Source organism: Paroedura picta, chromosome 3 (genome assembly GCF_049243985.1).
Source record: "Paroedura picta isolate Pp20150507F chromosome 3, Ppicta_v3.0, whole genome shotgun sequence".
Classification (NCBI taxonomy): Eukaryota; Metazoa; Chordata; class Lepidosauria; order Squamata; family Gekkonidae; genus Paroedura; species Paroedura picta.
In genome coordinates, this window is record NC_135371.1 from 121,600,637 (window position 1) to 121,619,990 (window position 19,354).

Consider the following 19,354-nt stretch of genomic DNA (forward strand, 5'->3'; position numbering starts at 1 on the left):
TAATAATTTTAAAAAGGATTATAAATATGGTAAGTATGGCAGCCAGCAGCATGTCATGGGAAGACACCACTGGCCCATGCTAGGAAACAGTAGGGATTAGGACTTCAGTGTAAATCCCTGCTTTGCACCCCAGCTTCTGGCACTAATATTTCATGATGGGGGAAGAGGTCAGCAAAGCTTCTTGGTGTGATTTACAAGCAGAAATGCATTGCTCCCTCTGCCAATTGGCCATTTAGGAGTCTTCCACATACATTATCTGTCCAAGTTCTATGCATTTGGGGAACATTTGTTTCCTTGCCTCCCCACAGTTTTGTGATGCATTTATGTCTTGGCCATGGATTTCCCAGGGGTTTTGTATTTATTCATTATTGTATTTATATACCACCCTCCCCAAGGCTCAGGGTGGTTCACATGAAACAGGAACGATACAGGTAACTCAGTTTATAATAATAACAAAGGGATAACAATAAACAACAATATGGTGAAAACAATAAGCAACATTATAAAATGGTAGAACACTGGGGAGAACATTGAATTAACTTGTACTGAAGGCCCAGTGGGTTAGGTGGATCTGCTGTGAATGTTGTAGGAGAAGGAAGGCTCAGGGGCTAATGGGAATGTGGTGGTTCAGGTCGACCTCAAACCTGCTTAGCTCTAAGGTTTTGGGGAAAGAGTGCAGTAAAACCTGGATGGCTGCTGTGTGGCTGGGAAAATTTGGATTTCCTGGCCCGCATAGCAGCATGTTGTCCCCTCAACTACCATTTCCTCCTCCTGCCTCCAGGTGTTTTTTGTTTTTTAAGTCAGCACTAGACTATCATTTCCGAGCCTCTTGTGGCGCAGAGTGGTAAGCGGCAGAAATGCTGTCTGAAGCTGTCTGTCCATGAGGTTGGGAGTTCAATCCCAGCAGCCGGCTCAAGGTTGACTCAGCCTTCCATCCTTCCGAGGTTGGTAAAATGAGTACCCAGCTTGCTGGAGGGTAAACGGTAATGACTGGGGAAGTCACTGGCAAACCACCCCGTATTGAGTCTGCCATGAAAACGCTGGAGGCCGTCATCCCAAGGATACCTTTACCTTTACCTTTATGTAGAGCAGTGGTCCCCAACCTGCGGGCCGCGGCCCGGCGCGGGGCCGCAAAGGCCATGGCGCCGGGCCGCGGCTCCCTCTCCCCGCCCCCCCCGCAGTAAAAAATTTCCCAGGCCGCAAGCTTGCGGCCCGGGAAGCTACTTACTGCGGGAGGGCGGGGAGAGGGAATCAGGGCCGGGCCGCGCCCGTGCAGGCCGTGCCCGCGCGGCCCGATCCGCGGGCGCGGCTCGCGGGTGCGGCCCGATCCGCGGGTGCGGCTCGCGGGTGCGGCCCGATCCGCGGGTGCGGCTCGCGGGTGCGGCCCGATCCGCGGGCGCGGCTCGCGGGTCAGGCCGCGCTCGCGGGTCGGGCCCGCATGGGCGCAGTCCCCGCGGGCGCGGCCCGATGCCCTGCCGGTCCCCAGCCTAATAAAGGTTGGGGACCACTGATGTAGAGAGTTCCCTGTGCAAGCACCGAGTCATATCTGACCCTTGGGGTGACGCCCTCTAGCGTTTTCATGGCAGACTCAATATGGGATGGTTTGCCAGTGCCTTCCCCAGTCATTACCGTTTACCCCCCAGCAAGCTGGGTACTCAACAGGGAAACCGCAGATCCCCTTCCCTATATGGAAGGCAACAGAAGGAAACAAAAAACTAGCATTTTATACAAAATTCATAAAATTTCCATGATTATGCTGATATAGTGGTAGTGAACGGGGTACTATATAGGGTAGTGCCTGGAGAGCTTCTAGGATTACAACTCATCTCCAGGTGACCCAAATCAGGTCACCTGGAGAAAATGGCCACTTAGGAAAGACTCTGTGGTATGATACTCCATTGATTTCCCTGCCCTCCCCAAACCCTGCCCTCCTTAGGCTTCACCCTACAGGTTTCTCCAACCCAGCGCTGGCAACTCTAGGTCCATATAGTGCAAGAAAAGTAGCAGGGAGGTAAAATGTGTTTCTTTGCCCCTTTTCCTGCATGTGTCATTTACACTGGAACAGTCCATGCTGAAAAGGCCTGGCGAGCCTGGGAAATGGCCTGCTAGGCCTTTTCCACTTCCTCTCTCTCTCCTCTCTCTCTCTCTTCTATCTCTTGCTACATCTCTCTCTCTCTCCCTTTCTTTATCTCTCTTTCTATCTCTGTTATTTTATTTCTTTCCCTCTCTTCCTTTCGATCTCTTTCATTTTCTCTCTTTTTCTGTCTTTCTCTCCCTCTCTTTCTTTCTATATATCTCTTTCTTTCCATCTATCTATATTTATCACTCTCTTTTCTCTCTTTTCTTATCTCTCTCATTCTTTTTCTTTTTCTCACTTCTTTATGTCTATCTTTCTTAATCACTCTCTTTCTTTGTACCTCTCTTTCTTTCCTATATTTTACACCAGCCCCCCCCCATGCTAGTACCCATTGTATTAACAGCTACAATGGGCTTTAATTCTAGTATAATATAAAAAGGATATGAGCTAATAGAATTTTTAGCTAGGGACATAAACAATAAATTAATACAACTTTTTAACATAAATGTTACCAGTGCTAGATGAGATTACATTTCACTTGAAAAGATTTTATGGCTTTCAGTACTGTTTCGTTGCTGGACAGCTGCAGGGCAATGAACTTGCTGTGTTCACTCCCTTTAGACAATTAATATTGCTTCAGCTAATGCTACCTAGGAATAAGTGATATGGTTTATCTATTGCTGGGTTACGAAAAGCATATTTCTCCAGTTCTGGCAAAGAGCTCTGCTGGTTTCCCATTTATGTTCAAATTGCTGATTCAAAGTCTTACACAGTCAGGGGCCTATGTACTTCAGAATGTACACAGTCAAGTTAGCTGGGTGTGACTTAATGACATTTTATACACCCACACCACAAAACATTCCTTTGATATCACACTAGATAATGTAGAGAGTCGTTTCTGTCATATTTGAAACCTGTCTTGAAAGGGTTAAATGTTTTCATGAATATTTTTAGATTCAGTCATTTTAATATTGCTGTTTATGTTTAATGCTCCTTGCGTCTGAGTATAATATAATTGAGCTTCCCTTCACTCAGATATTTGGTTTAAATGGCTCTGAGTAATTTAAACCCCTGCTTTCTGCTCCCTGTCACTTTTTGTGGGGAGCAGAAAGCAGGGGGTTAAACTTTAAATGGCTCACAAACTGATATAAACTGGTTCAGTTCATGAACTGGCATATTGGTTTGTGGTTCAGTTCATGGTTCAGTCACAAACTACAAACTGAAGCACAAAAATATGGTCCGTGAGCATCCTTAGAAATAAAAGCTACATGTACTTTTATACCCTTCCAGGATCCTCAGATCTGAAGGGAAAGTGCACTTCAGTGTCTCCAAGGGATGTGAGAATTACAGAGGGTTAGACTACGCCTTTTCTATGGTGGCACTTCCTCTTAGGAATACTTCATCTATGCAGGCATGTGTGGCCTCTCAGTTGTTGTTTTTCTGGTGACATGTTATGATATGGCTTTTTCAGAAAGCTTTTTGACACTATTTAGTGCTCAGAGAGTTGTTCTTGACTGTTACAGTTCCTGCTTCTTTTCAGCTGTATTTAATTATAACATTGCCGGGTTCTTAGCATAGATTTAGCATTATTTTTAGATTTTTGTGTTAGCAGTAGTGTTATGAGTTTTGTGATTGTATACTGATCGAGCAAAGAGGCTGCTAAGTGATGAGTCCCCCCAGGTGACAACTCAGCTGGCTAAGTTTTGTGCCGCCGCCATAAAAATCTGATGTTCTAAAGTAGCATGATTTTAAGTTCTATTTTATGATCTGTTTTAAATTGTATAATATTAAATGACCATTTTCTTTTGATCTTTTATATATTAACTTCATATAACATGGTCTGAATGACTGTAATAAAGTTTGAACTGAACTGAACTGATTGTACACTGCACTATGTGCCACTTTGGAGGAAGACAGACAGACAGACAATTTTAAGTCCTTTACATTAGCGATCCCCAACCTGTGGGCCGCGGACCACATATGGATCTTCGACTAATTGGAGGTGGGCCCCGAAGGACGGCTTCTCCCCCCCCCCGGCCCTTTACTTCATCCCCCCCAGCCCTTTACAACACACTTCATTGTTGTGGCGTGTCTGTATCTTATTTTGAAGGGATGTTTAAACATTACCATAACGATCAGAGAGCGCTAGGGCAGTAGTTGAGAGTAGAGGAGTAAACTACCCACCCCCCACCGGGCCTCAGTAAAAGGCGTTGAGTGGTCCCCGGTGATAAAAAGGTTGGGGACCACTGCTTTACATGGCCGAGAATGAATATTGTTCTAGTTCAAATAGACTGAGTTTATGGGATAGAGGATTTACATTTAGGTCATTTTTGCCTTCCTTTCTAGCTTGTAGTGGGTTGGTGTTGTGTAAGTCATCTCAGATTGTTCTGTAATCATTGTTCTGCTGTTCATCTATTCTTTCAGTCTGTGGCATATTGTGCCTAGGATTGTGTAGGTATTTCTATGGATGGGTGGGTGGATGACCCTACTTTCAGCAGAGCACTGGAATATATCACTAAATATAATGGTTGATATCTGTGGAATGGATTATTTCAGATAAACCAATTCAGTGATAAAAACAGTTTAATCCATGTGATGAATATTGTACACAAGCCATGTTATGAATCTGATATGATCTGCCTCTTTCCTAATGTACCTGAATTTCACCTTGCTGTTTCCCTCCCAATGACTACTATTAGTTGCATTACTTTCTGACCATTAATTATTTCCTGATGCATGGAATTGCTGCCATCTAAAATATCTGCCTGCATACTTGGGCAGTCACCAGAAATACTAATGGACAAATTATTTGCCGTACTGTATGATCATGGTTTTCTTAGAGCTTATTACATTTCTAACATTTCCCCAAAAAATTTAGAAGCAGAATGGTGTCAAATATAACCCGTTCTGTCTCAAGCTAGCAATAGGTTTCATTTGTAGCAGCTGTTATACAATGCAATTACGCAAATGCCTGGACTGATCAGAGCTGGACAGGACAACATCCAGGAGGCTAGGCTGTAGGGAACATTCTTTCCCTGCCCCTGGAGATGAATTACATCTGGTCTTTCTATTTCCTAGTTTTATGATTCCATATATACTTAATCTGAGGGAATAGGGTGGAGATGGAGAGAATCCTGATAATTTGCCAGTTAATCAGGAAAAATATCATGGCTGCCTTGATTAACATTGCCACCAATAATGTGATATCACAAAAAATACAAAATCATCCCCCACATCATACACATGGGCAGATGGTTTGAGTTCATTTCAGATTACCTAAAACTAGCCAAATTATTAGTGGAGAAGTCCAGTCTAATGCATGTTTACTTGGAAGTCATAGTCATTCAGTCACAGCGTAGGCTTTTACAAAAAGGCTTTATAGGCTACTAGAATAAGAAGAAGTTGGTTCTTATATGCTGCTTTTCTCTACCAGAAGGAGTCTCAAAGCAGCTTAGATTCATCTTCCCTTTCCTCTCCCCACAACAGACACCCTGTGATGTAGGTGAGCCTGAGGGAGCCCTGAGATTACTGCTCAGTCAGAACAGCTTTATCATTGCTGTGGTGAGCCCAAGGTCACCCAGCTGGCTGCATGTGGAGGAGTACAGAATCAAACCCAGCTCACCAGATTAGAAGTCCGTACTCCTAACCACTACACCAAGCTGGATCTCATTCCAAAATCTGAGCTTTATTTCTGATAGATTGCAAACTTTAATGGCAGACTTACCCATTTCCTTTTCTCAAAGGCTACATTTGCCTTCTATTTTTCTCTCCCATTCTGACTGAGCAGCCCTTTGTGTCTATTTTCTTCATTACTGGATGTCCTATCCTGTCACAATATGAAATTTTACTACTGTCTCAGCCCAGCGACCTGAGGGAAGGGTTGAGATTCCCCTTTAATTTAAACCACTGAAATGGTACTTGATGTTTTTTTAAAGGAAGGGCAGTATAGATGTATAATAAATAAGTAAGATAAATAAAATATTTTATACAATGTATGGGGAAAGTTCAGGTGTAACCAGGATAAAATTTCTGAAGTAAATCAATAAAGGTACAGACTATAATTCATATGTTTCAAACAATTGAGAGTTTCTTAAGTTTTTCACAGTGATTTATGAACTTTAAAATGAATGGCTTTTGTTTCAGTGTTTCAAGTACACGTTCTTGGATGCATTTGGCTCTTTTGGTTTCCAGAAGGCAGGTATACACTGTTCAGTACCCATCTCCTTCACTAAACGTAACAGCATTCTTGTGCTTTTTAAACTGACTTTTCAGGACATCAGATCAAGGATCACTACACTCCTTAGAGCTATCTTCATTTTCCAACTGAGTTGGGATTTTCTTCTCTCACAAGAAGATTTATCCTCTTTTCTGGCCTGAATGGGAGTCTTCATATGGGACCCTTCCATATAACCTATATCATGCAGCTTTGATGAAAATAAAACATCAGATTCCTGTATTTACTGCTGTGCTCCTTAGCTTGCTGAAGTCTGCAAGCACATAATTGCATTTTCCCTCCATCTGAGATACAGGATACATTGTGATTATCCCTGTTTCAGCCTGACATTTATTTATTTTATTTCTATGCCGCCCTCCCAGTGAGCTGGCCCAGGTTAAACAACAGTAATGGGAGACTTTTAGATAGTCGTAGTGGTTTTTAAGTGAGATAACTTCAGTATAGAAACACAAATGACCAACAGCTCCCTGTCCCCCTGCCTCTTTCTTTAATGGGAGAGTGCCCCAAACAAGAATATTTCACAATGGAGCCCTTTTACAATTAAAGAAACCAAAGGTCGTGCCAAGGGTTAGAAGGCACCCACCAGGGGCTGTAACTTGCTGTCAAACCCCCCCCCCCAAGTTCTTTGCCTCTCCAACGCCAGAGTGTGAGCCTTTTCATTCTGCTTTGGTTTAATGGGTGGGACGTGACTATGTTACAACAATAGGGCATCTCATAGGAGCTGGGAGGCAAGGAAACAGGTGTGGATGCCCTTGATAACTGCATTGCATTTTCCCTCAAAATATTTTCCTGCAGTAGAAATTCTAATTTTCTTGTTGAATAGAAATAGCATGAGGGAGCTTCCAGAATGACAGAATAATAAAATCTCCTCATTATATGCAAATGTTAATATTCTAGTTTGGATTAGTTATATTAACAGTGTTAGAATGGGGTATACTTGGTTCAGATAGCTTAAATTACCTTAATATGCATTGATCTTTTGTTACTTGAGAAAGGACATAAGAATACCCAGAACTGGAGGTAAAATACTTTACGGGTAGCTGACAGGTAAGACATTTTTCTCTTGGAAATACTGAGCAGGCAAACTTTGCATTTAGTTAAATCATACATTCACTGGAAAAGGAACTTTTCCAAGTCAGAATGGCTGTGAAATGGGAATGGATAAAGGAACACATGTTGGTAAAAACTGTTTCACACCTCCGAAAGAGACACATCATGGAGCACCTTTGTTGTGCTGCAGTCTGTAATTGCAGGGGGCTACAGCTCATAAGCAGGCTACAGAAACCTTCCTGAGTCTCTTTGTTCATGAGATTCTGACCATTCTTACTCTAAAATGCAGCCAGAGGGTGCATGAAGATGCTAAGTAGTGTGGGAGAGAGGACCCCCCCCCCCCGAGGTACTCCATAGGAAGGGGTGCGACAAATCCTCCACCACTGCCATTCTTTGTGCCCAGTTCCTGAGAAAGAAGCACAGCTACTGTAAGGCTGTCCCCCAAAATCTCGGTCCTGGCAAGATGGCAGGCTAACAACTCATGGTCAACCACATCAAATGCAGCTGACAGGTCTAACATCATGAAGATAGTCGAACCACCCCTATCCAGTTGGCGTCAGAGATCATCTGTCAAGTCAACCAGCACCGTCTCCACCCCATAGCCAGTATGGAAGCCTGACTGGTATGGATCAAGCACCAAAGTTTCCTCCAAGAATGCCAGGAGTTGGTCTGCAGCAGCCCTGTCCACAACTTTACCCAGAAACAAGGGATGTGAATCTGCGGGGATTCAGTGATGGTTTCTTCAGTAAAGAAGAAGAAGAAGAGTTGGTTCTTATATGCTGCTTTTCTCTACCTGAAGGAGGCTCAGAGCAGCTTACAGTCGCCTTCCCTTTCCTCTCCCCACAACAGACACCCTGTGATGTAGGTGAGCCTGAGGGAGCCCTGAGATTACTGCTCAGTCAGAACAGCTTTATCATTGCTGTGGTGAGCCCAAGGTCACCCAGCTGGCTGCACAACAGACAACCTGTGGGGTGAGTGAGGCTGAGAGAGCTCTGATATCACTGCTTAGACCGTTTATGCACTGGAGGTTTCATGCTGGGTTACAGGCAGGAGTTTTAGTCATGGCAGGTGGCCCCACCTCTTCCTGCACTCACACAGGGGAGCATTTGGCCCAGTGCACCTCATCTGCCCCCTATTTGTGCTCCTGCATGAGAACTGGGGCAGTAAAGTGCCCAGTGCATAAATGGTCTTAGAACAGTTTTATCAGCCCAAGGTCACCCCGCTGGTTGCATGTGGGGGAGCGCAGATTCAAACCCAGCTTGCCAGATTAGAAGTGCACACTCCTAACCACTACGTCAAGCTGGCTCTCAGGGCACTGCTTCCTTCAGAGCCTCTGGGAACTCCCCAGTAGTCAGAGAGGCTGACAGTCTCTCACAGAGGGCTTCCTATCTAATGGCCATTTTTTTTAAGCAGCCAAGATGGATAGGGATCAAGAGAGCAAAGTTCTCCACTATGCCAACACACTCCACTCCTGAGACCACTGGTGCTGGGAGAGCCCTGAAAGAAAAAGCCTCCCAGATAAGGAATGCCACCCCCCTTCCCTACCATGGAGCTGGAACTGATGAAGGACTGAAAACCCAAGCAGAGCAAGATCTTTCAGGATGACTGTTTTGCTCTTTTGTGCGCAGGTTTTAGTCATTCACAGCAGGTTTGCTCCCTGCCCTGCAAAATACTCTCACGGGGTGGAGAACTTGTTGTTGATTGTACTGTGTGCTGTTCTGGAGGCCTCACTTCAAGAAGGACGTCGATAAAATTGAAAGGGTACAGAGGAGAGCGACGAGGATGATCTGGGGCCAAGGGACCAAGCCCTATGAAAATAGGTTGAGGGACTTGGGAATGTTCAGCCTGGAGAAAAGGAGGTTGAGAGGGGACATGATAGCCCTCTTTAAGTATTTGAAAGGTTGTCACTTGGAGGAGGGCAGGATGCTGTTTCTGCTGGCTGCAGAGGAGAGGACACACAGTAATGGGTTTAAACTACAAGTACAACGATATAGGCTAGATATCAGGAAAAAAATGTTCACAGTCAGAGTAGTTCAGCAGTGGAATAGGCTGCCTAAGGAGGTGGTGAGCTCCCCCTCACTGGCAGTCTTCAAGCAAAGGTTGGATACACACTTTTCTTGGATGCTTTAGGATGCTTAGGGCTGATCCTGCATTGAGCAGGGGGTTGGACTAGATGGCCTGTAGGGCCCCTTCCAACTCTATGATTCTATGATTGACCTGGCCTTACACAAGATCAGTGTTGGGTTCTCCCTAGCCTCCACCCTCTCATGTCTGGGGATGGAATGGAGGGTAGAAGAGCAGTGAGTGTGTCCAGGCACCCAGCTGTGAAACTCCATGGCCGGGACCTTAAAGGACTATTATAATTCCCTGTCTTTCTGTCCCATCTCCTCCCACCATCTCCTCCCTTGGCCCATTATTGGTGGTATCCCCAGCCTACGTAGGGCCCCTCCACTAGTGCCCCCACCCCTGATAGGCTCCCAAGAAGGGAACTGGTCATCCGGATCTCTAACTAATTTAATATTAAAATTAAAATTGTTAAAATTAAACCAGTTATTTGACTAGCAATGACTTTAACTGATGTTCCAGCCATTTTTCTTTTCACTGCCCATTTGTTATTATGGTTTCACTATCACTGTTAGGGAAACTGGTGGAGATCTGCAAGGGGCAGAGCGAGGCTCATATTAGGTTGTCCTGGCTTCAACCATAAGCCTGGTGGAAGAGTGCTGTCTTACAAGCCCAGTGGAACATTAATAGCTCCATCAGGGCTCTAGTCTCAGCCGGCAACTCATTCCACCTTGCTGGAGCCAAGGCTGAAAAGGCACTGGCTCTGTTCAGGCCAGGCAGATCTGTTTGGGGCCAGGGACTACCAACAAATTTGCACCAGATGAATGGAGTGTTCTCTGGGGAACGTATTGGGAGAGGCAGTCCCTCAGATGCTCTTTGAACAGTCCCTGACTCAGTGCTTTCACATGCACTAAATAATACATTTTAATCCGCTCCCAATGCACTTTGCAACTGAGCTATACTGTGTGAAATGGTAAGATCCACTTGCAAACAGTTACTGAAGTGGATTGAAACTGCATTTTTTTAGCATGTGTGAAAGTGTCCAACCAGTTCACCTAGTTTCCCTCTCAGACCATGTGTTACTTTTGTGTCCATCCTTGGGGAAGACAGGAGCTTCATTGTTCCTTTTCACAGGTTAACTTCTTGCACAAGTAAGGTGGTCAGGGGAACACCTCACATGGGAAAGCTGCACATTTATTCTGGGCTCTCTTAGCGTGATTTGGACCTCAGTCAGTGATGGTTTTGCCATGGTGCTGGGAATCCAGACTGTGTTAACGATTTCATGATTTATGGATCTTTTCTAACTGTACAGCTTTTAGTTTCTGAAAAATTCAACAAATCTGTCACTAGACATTTTTATTTTGCTTCTAGTCCCCCCACACACAGATAGGCCATGAACAGTAAGCATAATAGATAATCTTCTGTGTGTGTTCAGGCAGAGAAAGAAATCCTATTAAGCTGGTAATTTATAATGGGTTATGTTGCAGTTGTTGAGGACAGATGGTTTCCTATTCATGTATTTAATCAGGCAGATTGGAGTTCTCTACAAGTCTGTATCCTTCAGGGCAGCTGTAACCAGGAACTGTGCAGTATGCCTAGCAGTCTGCTGTTCATGAGTACAGTCTCATGAACCATCCTTTGACAATCTGTAAGCAGGAAAGAAACATGAATGATAATAATGTGCTGGCCAAGGGTGCATTCTCTTGGGATATGAGATTGCAGGGACAAGGAAGGGCCATGGATGGGTTTATTAATGGTGCCTCAGCTGCCACAGAAGCTTGCCCAAGTGTTGATTTCCATCCTGGCAGCCCTGAGTGAGAAGCTTTAATCTAATTTCATGCTTTATTTGCACCAATTTGTTTTCCAATCAATCTTGCTCAGCAAGAAGAAAGGATATTGCTGGGGACTCATTTGTTCAGCCTTGTTCCAAGGGTGAGGTTAATAGCAGTTATTGCTGCAGGGGGTTCGCAGGGCTTTACTTGTTCCCTTCAGCTCCTCCTTTGCATCAGGCACATCTTTCTCTACTTTAACATTACATTCCAGTAATATGTCTGAGCAGCAGGACCCTGGCCTTAGCAGCACCTTTGTTCTAAGACACTGAACTTGCTATAGCAGGGAGCATTATGCAGCTGCTAAAGTGGGTATCAGACAGAGGCATCGCTATATGAAGAACCACTCTAGATACCCTCTAGAAGTGACATGTCAGAAAGCACAAGTTCTTTCTCTTCCTCCACACTTTCCCTCTCCATGGAAAAAATGCGTATTCTCGCAATGTGTGGATATGGCTGGGTATTTGCCTCCCTAACTCACCCTAGGAACTGAACTGCACTTCTCCCTGCAATAGGTCATTGTCAGCTGTAAAGCTTTAATCTGACTTTAGGGATTAAATGTTAAAAAATCCATACACATTAGCTGATTGTCATTTTCAAGACATGATGAACACTGTTGCACAGTGGAATTTCTTTGGGCTGGTTCACATTTAACAGCACCCCCTTTCTTGACCGCTCACATATCCATTATCAATCACTTTTCAGTCTGGCTGCCGTACTGTCACTGAATGGACATGCCAAAGGAATAAGGAAGAGAAGGATCCCTGTCCAAGCAAGATTTCCTTTTCTGAAAATCAGTTTATGTCCTCTCCAAAGCCCCAATTATTATTTTATTCCTGTTACAGTATCAGAATTGATGCCTAGTTCATATGGGACAATCCCACATGTCACTAAAGTTCCCAGGAAGTTCCTGTTCCACACAGGTACCAATGGGAGAGAGGAAGGGACAGAGGGGGATGTGTAACAGAGAGAACAACATAACCATTTGGAATAAGAATTTTGAAATCTTTCTAGCCTTATGCCACTCCACAAGATCTAAGAAATTGCACGATACAACCTCTCACCTTCCCCTGCCATGCTGAAATCTTGCAACTTGAAGCAACAAAATGAGTTGAACCAACTATGTGTAGGCCGGGTCGCACTCCACAGAGGCTCCATTTGTATGACATAACACTTCCACATGTGTGCTGTACATGCAGATGTGATTTCTATAATGACTCCATCTCTGCCTGCAGCTGGTTTATATAAACGGTGCTTCTAGACAAATGTGGCCCAGCTGCAAAGGTCATGGCAGGCTTGCATATGCAGTAGGTGATCATGTGACTGCTACTGGAATGTAATTTCCTTAGTAGTTGCCAAACCAAGTCAAAGTAATGACCTATTCACCTGAGAATCGTACAAAGCTATTATCAATGTGACTTCAAAGCAGGTTAGTTGCTAAAGTGAGCTTTCTTTCTTTCTTTCTTTCTTTCTTTCTTTCTTTCTTTCTTTTTCTTTCTTTCCTTGTTGGGAGATCTAAGTAAATCCAGTGACATTTAGACAGCATAAAAGACACATTATTTATTGTGTACTTTTTAAAGTCTTAAACCTATTTCACAGACGTGGACTAGTGGCTTCCTGCCATAAGGGTTTGTATTCTAATCATTGTGATATCGGTAGGGGAAGAGGGAAGCATTCAAATTAAAGTTCCAGCTCTTACATAACTTATGTAATGGTTACATAATGACTAAACAGGGGACAATTTAAATAGCAATTCCCAAACAAAAGGTTGGGGGGGGGGTCACTTATCTCTCCCTTCCCTGTGATGCAACTTGATGGAATGATCATCAGTGGGGATATCTGATTTCAAATTTACACAGAGCTGGAGCAACTGTCCTCCTCTTATCACATGTAGAGCAGATTGGTGGTGCCATCCTAAGGCTGCTTCCACATGAATGGTTTGCTCTCCTCTGGTTCTCAAACTGCTGTGGGTTTTTTTGTAGCATCCATTAGATGTTGTCCTCATCCCTTTAGCCTTCCTAAACGTCGCCTCCCCTGATGCTTCCAGAATATACTTTGGTCCTCTGTTTCCAGAAACACTGGAGTCAAAGTGAATTAGCCTGCCTGTGAATGAGAAAGTATTGATTTCGGAAACTACCCATCCACACCAGGCTCCATTTTCTCTCCCCATTCTCTCATACCTGCCACTTGCCAGATCCCACTCCTTGGAGGGCTTTCCCCACCTTCTTCATAGGATCTGAAGGGATCTTTGCTGTATTGTCCCATATGATTTCTATTTTTAGTGATATAAAGTACCTTGCTGTGACTCCATTTCCCTAGCCACCTTAGGTGACTATTTGCTATGAAATGAGGGAGTACAGAAATCATGCTTTGATGAGAGAAAGGCTGGGTACTTGGCTGGAAATGTTAGAAAAGCTGGATGTGAGAATCTAAATTAAAAGTGATTTGTGAGCCAGGTTCTATGTGTAAATGAAGCAGGTACTATAATGGCTCTTGTTAGAAAGGAGTCTTTCCATTAAAAGACTTTAGCTTTTTCTGTAAATAAAGATGTGTGAGAAAATATAACATGATTCCAGAAGCAAAGGGACAAATAAATATTTAGAGCATGTTTGATGCGCAACCCAGTCTGTTAGTGTTGCTTTAAACATGGAGACCGTTGTATAGGATTGTCAGATGTGATGTCTCAGATACAGATTTCCTATGAATCTTTACCTGGGTTCCTCGGAGGCATTCATCTTTAGTAAAATAGTAAAATAGTTTTAGTAAAATAGTCAGTTTTAGTAAAATAGCTGTGCTGAATCAGGCCCATGATTAATCTAGTCCAGCATCCTATGCAACATCTAGTCCTTATGAAACCGCCTGCTTTCTGAAAGATTTCCCAAAGCATTGTGCTAATTTATGGTTCAAAGACAGAGCCATTGCATAGGAACCAAAATCCCACCCTCTCTGTGCAGCATTACATTTAAGGCAGCAAACATAAAAACAGGATCAGTCAATGAAGGGCTAAAAGCAGCAGAACATTTGGAGGAAATTGCAGTTATTTGGCACAGAAAGCAGACATTGGCTCGGCAAAAATATTTTTACAGTCACCCATGGAACCGTTTGCTGCTCTGAAGTTGATCTTGAAGTTATTAAAACTAATAAACTCAGTCCGAGCCCAGATTATCGAAACACAGAATTGTAAGATAGGGTGGAACCCAAGTCTCATCAAGTTCGTCTACATGCATAGAGGCTGGAATCATCCCTAATGGATTAACCTGTATTACTTGGATTATGCTATACCATAAGGAGAGGCTGAAAGACCCTGGCAGTTGATTTTATTTTATCTTATTTATTTAATTATTTCTATATACCGCCCTCCCTTGCGGCCCAGGACGGTTTACATAGAACATAGGAGAACATAAAGATTCATAACACTAATAACAGTGCTTTCATAACAACTCATAACTAACGGTTGCAACGTTAACATTAACTATGGCCTCTGTTTAGCTTAGTTTTGTCAGGCCATCCTTATTAGATCTTATTTGGTTCTTTTTGGCCAGACTTTGTTTAGGGTTTTGCATTGGATAGTGTTCTATTCTTTTCTAGGGTACAGATTTGTACCCTGGCTTTCTGCTTGATGGAATAGGGTGATTGTTGGGATTGATTAATTTGCTCTACTTAAATTGAACTTGTTTGGTGGTGGAGTATGTTTTGGTGGGCCAGCTTCTGAACTTCTTAATTGAAATCTCAGAAGCCATTTGTGAGTGTGTGTGTGAGAGAGAGGGGAGGGGGTTAGGGTGGAGTGCATGTGTAGTCAGAGGTGATTGATTATTCTGTAATTGGTTTGTGGGGTTGAAATGTTAGGAAAGATTAGTTTACCCAAATTTATTGAATTAAGTTGAATAAATATGCAGTTTCCTATTAATTGTAGGGGAGATTTGTTTGGGGGGGATTGGTTAATGTGTGGAATTCAAACAGTAATGCTTAGTTCAATTTTTGTTTCCATATTTATTTATTATTTAATTGGAAATGTGCTAATTAGCTCTCACTCGAAGGAGTTGTAATTGATTGATGACTTAATTTGTAGGTGTAGTTTGATTGGAAAGCTTCAACAACCCTGTGCGGTAGGCTCAAGTATTTCAACTCCACAACAATCTGCATGGGAGACCTTAAATGTTTCTTCTGCACAACAACCCTGTCCAACCTCCAAAACAGCCCTAATTGCCTGGGGAGCTGATCTTTATAGTCTGGAGATGAGCTGTATTTCCAGGAGCTCTCCAGGCCCCACCTGCAAGTTGGCTACCCCTAGGTTGGAAATATTTCTTGAGGTTTGGACATGGGACTTCAAAATTGTACAATGCCTCAGAGTCACACTGTGAGATTCAGACTGGCTGTTCACTCCCCCCATTCCTCTGCACTCTATCTCTTGTCCACCTGCCTGTCCACTCATCCATACCCTGACTCCCAGTTAGCCTGCTTCCATGCTGCTGTTACCCTCACCCACCCCCCTGCACCACCACCATCTCATCTTTCCCATTCACCTCTTCCACATCACCCTTCCCTCCACCCATCCCATGTCATCCTTCCCCTACCTCACCCTGCAGCCACACACCTCCATTCAACCCAACTATATGTTGCCATGTCATGAGTCAGACTTTTCCCAGACCTCAAGGTACATGTTGCCCCAGGACCAGGGCAGGGAATGTTCCTCCCACAGTCTGACTGCATTGTGACAAAAAATGTCATCTACCGTGAGATCCTCCTCTAATCAAAACACACAGCAGCCAGGCCACACTTCCCACAGGTCAGTCCGCTTTCATATTCTACTAAGCCTGAAGAGTATACATCCTTGCCACACATCTCTCCACTCACCCACCCTCATTCCCAGCCACGCCACCACAACCCACACAACACCCCTGCAGCCACATGTCCTTCCAGACTGGACACCTGTCCACTTACTTTTTCCACCCCCTCGCTCTAGTGCCTGTTGTATTCCTGGATACAATGGGCTTTGCCCCTAGTTGTTAAATATTGACTGCTACTGCATGCCACCTGTCAGATACTGTGTAATAGGGCAAAAACCTTTAAATGCAAAATATAAACACATAAGGAGAATATCTGAAGAATGTTCAGCATTTGCCAAAGAGAAGAACTTTCAGGGAAGATTTTGAGGGGAAATTTATTTCAGCTTCCATTGGATTGATCTCCCTCACTATCAGGAAGAACAGCCTCCCAGCTCATCTGAGAGTGGCGGGATAAAAGTCCAATAAATAAATATAAATAAATAAAAGTGGTCTGTCTACAAGCCTATTGGCAGAAGTTTCCATCTTTCATAAATATGCTATTTCATTATACAATTATAAGGATACTCCTGCCACTTTTAAGTCATTAACATTTAAGGAATACTTAAAATCATACTGCAAAATAAGCCAAGGATGGAAGACATATTTGGCAGAGATTCCTGATCTCCAAATTTTGGCAGATCCTAATAACTCTAGAACGAGTGCATGGACTCCTATTGTACTTTCTCTAGAAGTTAGAAATGATAATGCCCCAAATTTTCAAGCAGAAGGTGGCTTCTATTATGCTATTACCAGATCAACATCTATTTGTGGATATTAGAGGCTCTGTGTGGATATTATTTGTTCATTCAATTTATATGTGTTTCAGCAGTGCAGCACATATATATTCTGTGACTGGCATTTGTAATTAAAAATGCTTCAGGTAACAGGGCTTGCAAATATCTTTTTTGGCCTGAGACCATAAAAAGTTGTTGTCCTTTGGAGTAGACAGTACTGAACCAGGTGCCCAGCAGTCTGATTCAATAAAAGGCAGCTTCGTGTGTTCCAAATCAGCCAGAGCCTCAGTTTTCCATGATGCATGCTGAGACCTCAATAATGGGGATCAGCCAAAAGTATTGGCAATTTACTAACTCCTCTATGCTGATATCCTGAAGAACTGCTAACTACTTTGTTCTGTCCTGCCAACAAAAAGAAGGACAGAGGGCCAAATATAATAAAATCAGAATGACAGCTTTATTTAGGAAGGTAAAAATGTGTTACAAAAAATGCAAGTAGGCAGAAATTATTGCATGGAACAAAAAGAGGATTTTGATTTCTGTTTAGAACTTAAATGTAGGGATAGGCATGAACTGAAGCACAAAGCAAAATATATCACAATTATTTTCCTGTTTGTGATTTGCAAAATGAAATTTGTGAAAGGTCTACCATTATAAACTTCCACAAACTTCTAAAGCGGTTTGTAGATAGAGCAGAAACCCAGGTTTTATAGATACTCCAAGTCCCTATAAACCCTTTCTCTTCCCCAAGAAAGCTGTAAAGTTTAAAGGGACTACACAAGACAGCCTGAATCAGCTGAATGTCAGGGAGCAGGTTGTTCCCTGTCACTTAGCAGGTTTGTTTTCTTTCTGCAAACCCTGTTTAAAGGGACTGTGGCCTCATTTAGCAGGGTTTGAGGGGCCATGAACCAGTTCAGTTCATGAATGAACCTCCTGGTGACAAGAACCACATTTTCTCACTTTGTGCCCATCCCCACTGACAAGTAACTTATCTACAGCACTGATATTCTAAAAAAACAAAACCAAAAAAACTATGATAATGTATGAAACATTCTGAACATTGAAAGCATTCACATGCAAAATATTATTTAGTGGTTAAAAAGTTTAATCCATGCTTCTTCCAAGGAGATCAGATCTCTTTAACTAGTTACCTATTCCTTATTGATCCTCTTAGCAACCCTGTAAGGTAGGCTGAGAGAATGTCTGGCTCAGGTTTACCCAGTGAACTTCATGTCCAAGTGTGGAATCTGAATCCTGATCTCCCTGGCTATAGTCCAGAAATCTAACCGCTACACCTATGGACTTATGATAGCTTATACAGGGTGCTTTGGTCTGAATTTCTGCTCTTACGATCTCTCTGAGTGATATGTCCATTATATGATGTGTTGTTCCCTATTGCAAACTCCCATACTCCGCGGTGTTCGTGGTTAGCGCGTAGATCTGTATGATGGATCATTAATTAAGAATGTCAAGGAATGCTTTCACTACAGTGAGAGTGGGGCTATGGAAACCTGATGAAATACAAATTCCGGCTTTCCCTTATTTGTTGGAGAATCCAACTTTTACTCAATGTCTTTTAAAAATCTAACAATTCTGTCTTGTTTATATAGAAACAGTGACCAAACATTTAGTAGATTAGAATTTGAAGACTGAAGAGTTAGCTGCTGTGCACATTGTCAGTGACACAGCTTTGGAAGTATAAAAGTAGATATGGGTGCTTTCACAGATGCTAAATATTGCAATTTCAATCCACTTCAGCAACCATTTGAAAGCGGATTTTGCCATTTCACACAGTAAAAACCCTGTTGCAAAGTTCCTAGGAAGTAGATTGAAAGTGCGCTGTTTAGTGTGTGTGAAAGCACACTAGGCTGAGGATGTCAGCTTCAGATTTGCCTACAACAAGGTGATTCACTAGAGACAAGCAGAAACATTCTGGTGGGTAGAGCAACTAAGAGAGGTTATTGGACCTTTGTGATACATGCACTGTTGCAATGATCACATCATTTTAGCTGTTGGTAGGTGGCTGCCTTTCTTCCACCTCCATCTCCTCCTCCAAAATCTCCTTCCAAATCTGAAGTGGCTGAAGTTTTTCCACAAGAGAGCTAAAGCATATTAAGTCTCCTGCGAGAATTAGAGTTGCTGAAATTATACTTGCTGGGCTTGCACTGAGATGCTTTTAGTCACTGAGATGCTTTTAGGGTGAGACTTTACACTCCTTTATCTGCATAACAGACCAGACTGTGAAACTTATGATAGGGAAAAGAATTCACATGTAAATAATAATTAATTTTAATTATATTTGTTATTCTAGAGCAGTGGTGCCCAAATTGTGGCTCTTCAGATGTTCATGGACTACAGTTACTGAGCCCCAATCCCTGGACATCTGGAAAGCCACAGTTTGACCACCCCTGTTCTAGAGTGAACCTAACCTAATGTATTCTGTATGTTCTAGAATGTTGAAACATATACAATTAAAATACCGATTAACACAGCTTCTGAGAACGACCGTGAGCCATGAAGAAAGATTCTATCTGCACCTC

General features: G+C 43.0%; 1 protein-coding gene across 6 annotated transcripts in view; it reads left to right on the forward strand.

The window, feature by feature from the left end:
* NTN1 (netrin 1) overlaps positions 1 to 19,354 on the forward strand; it is a 183,406-nt gene that overhangs the window by 130,999 nt on the left and 33,053 nt on the right. The gene's annotated exons all lie outside the window — the stretch shown is intronic.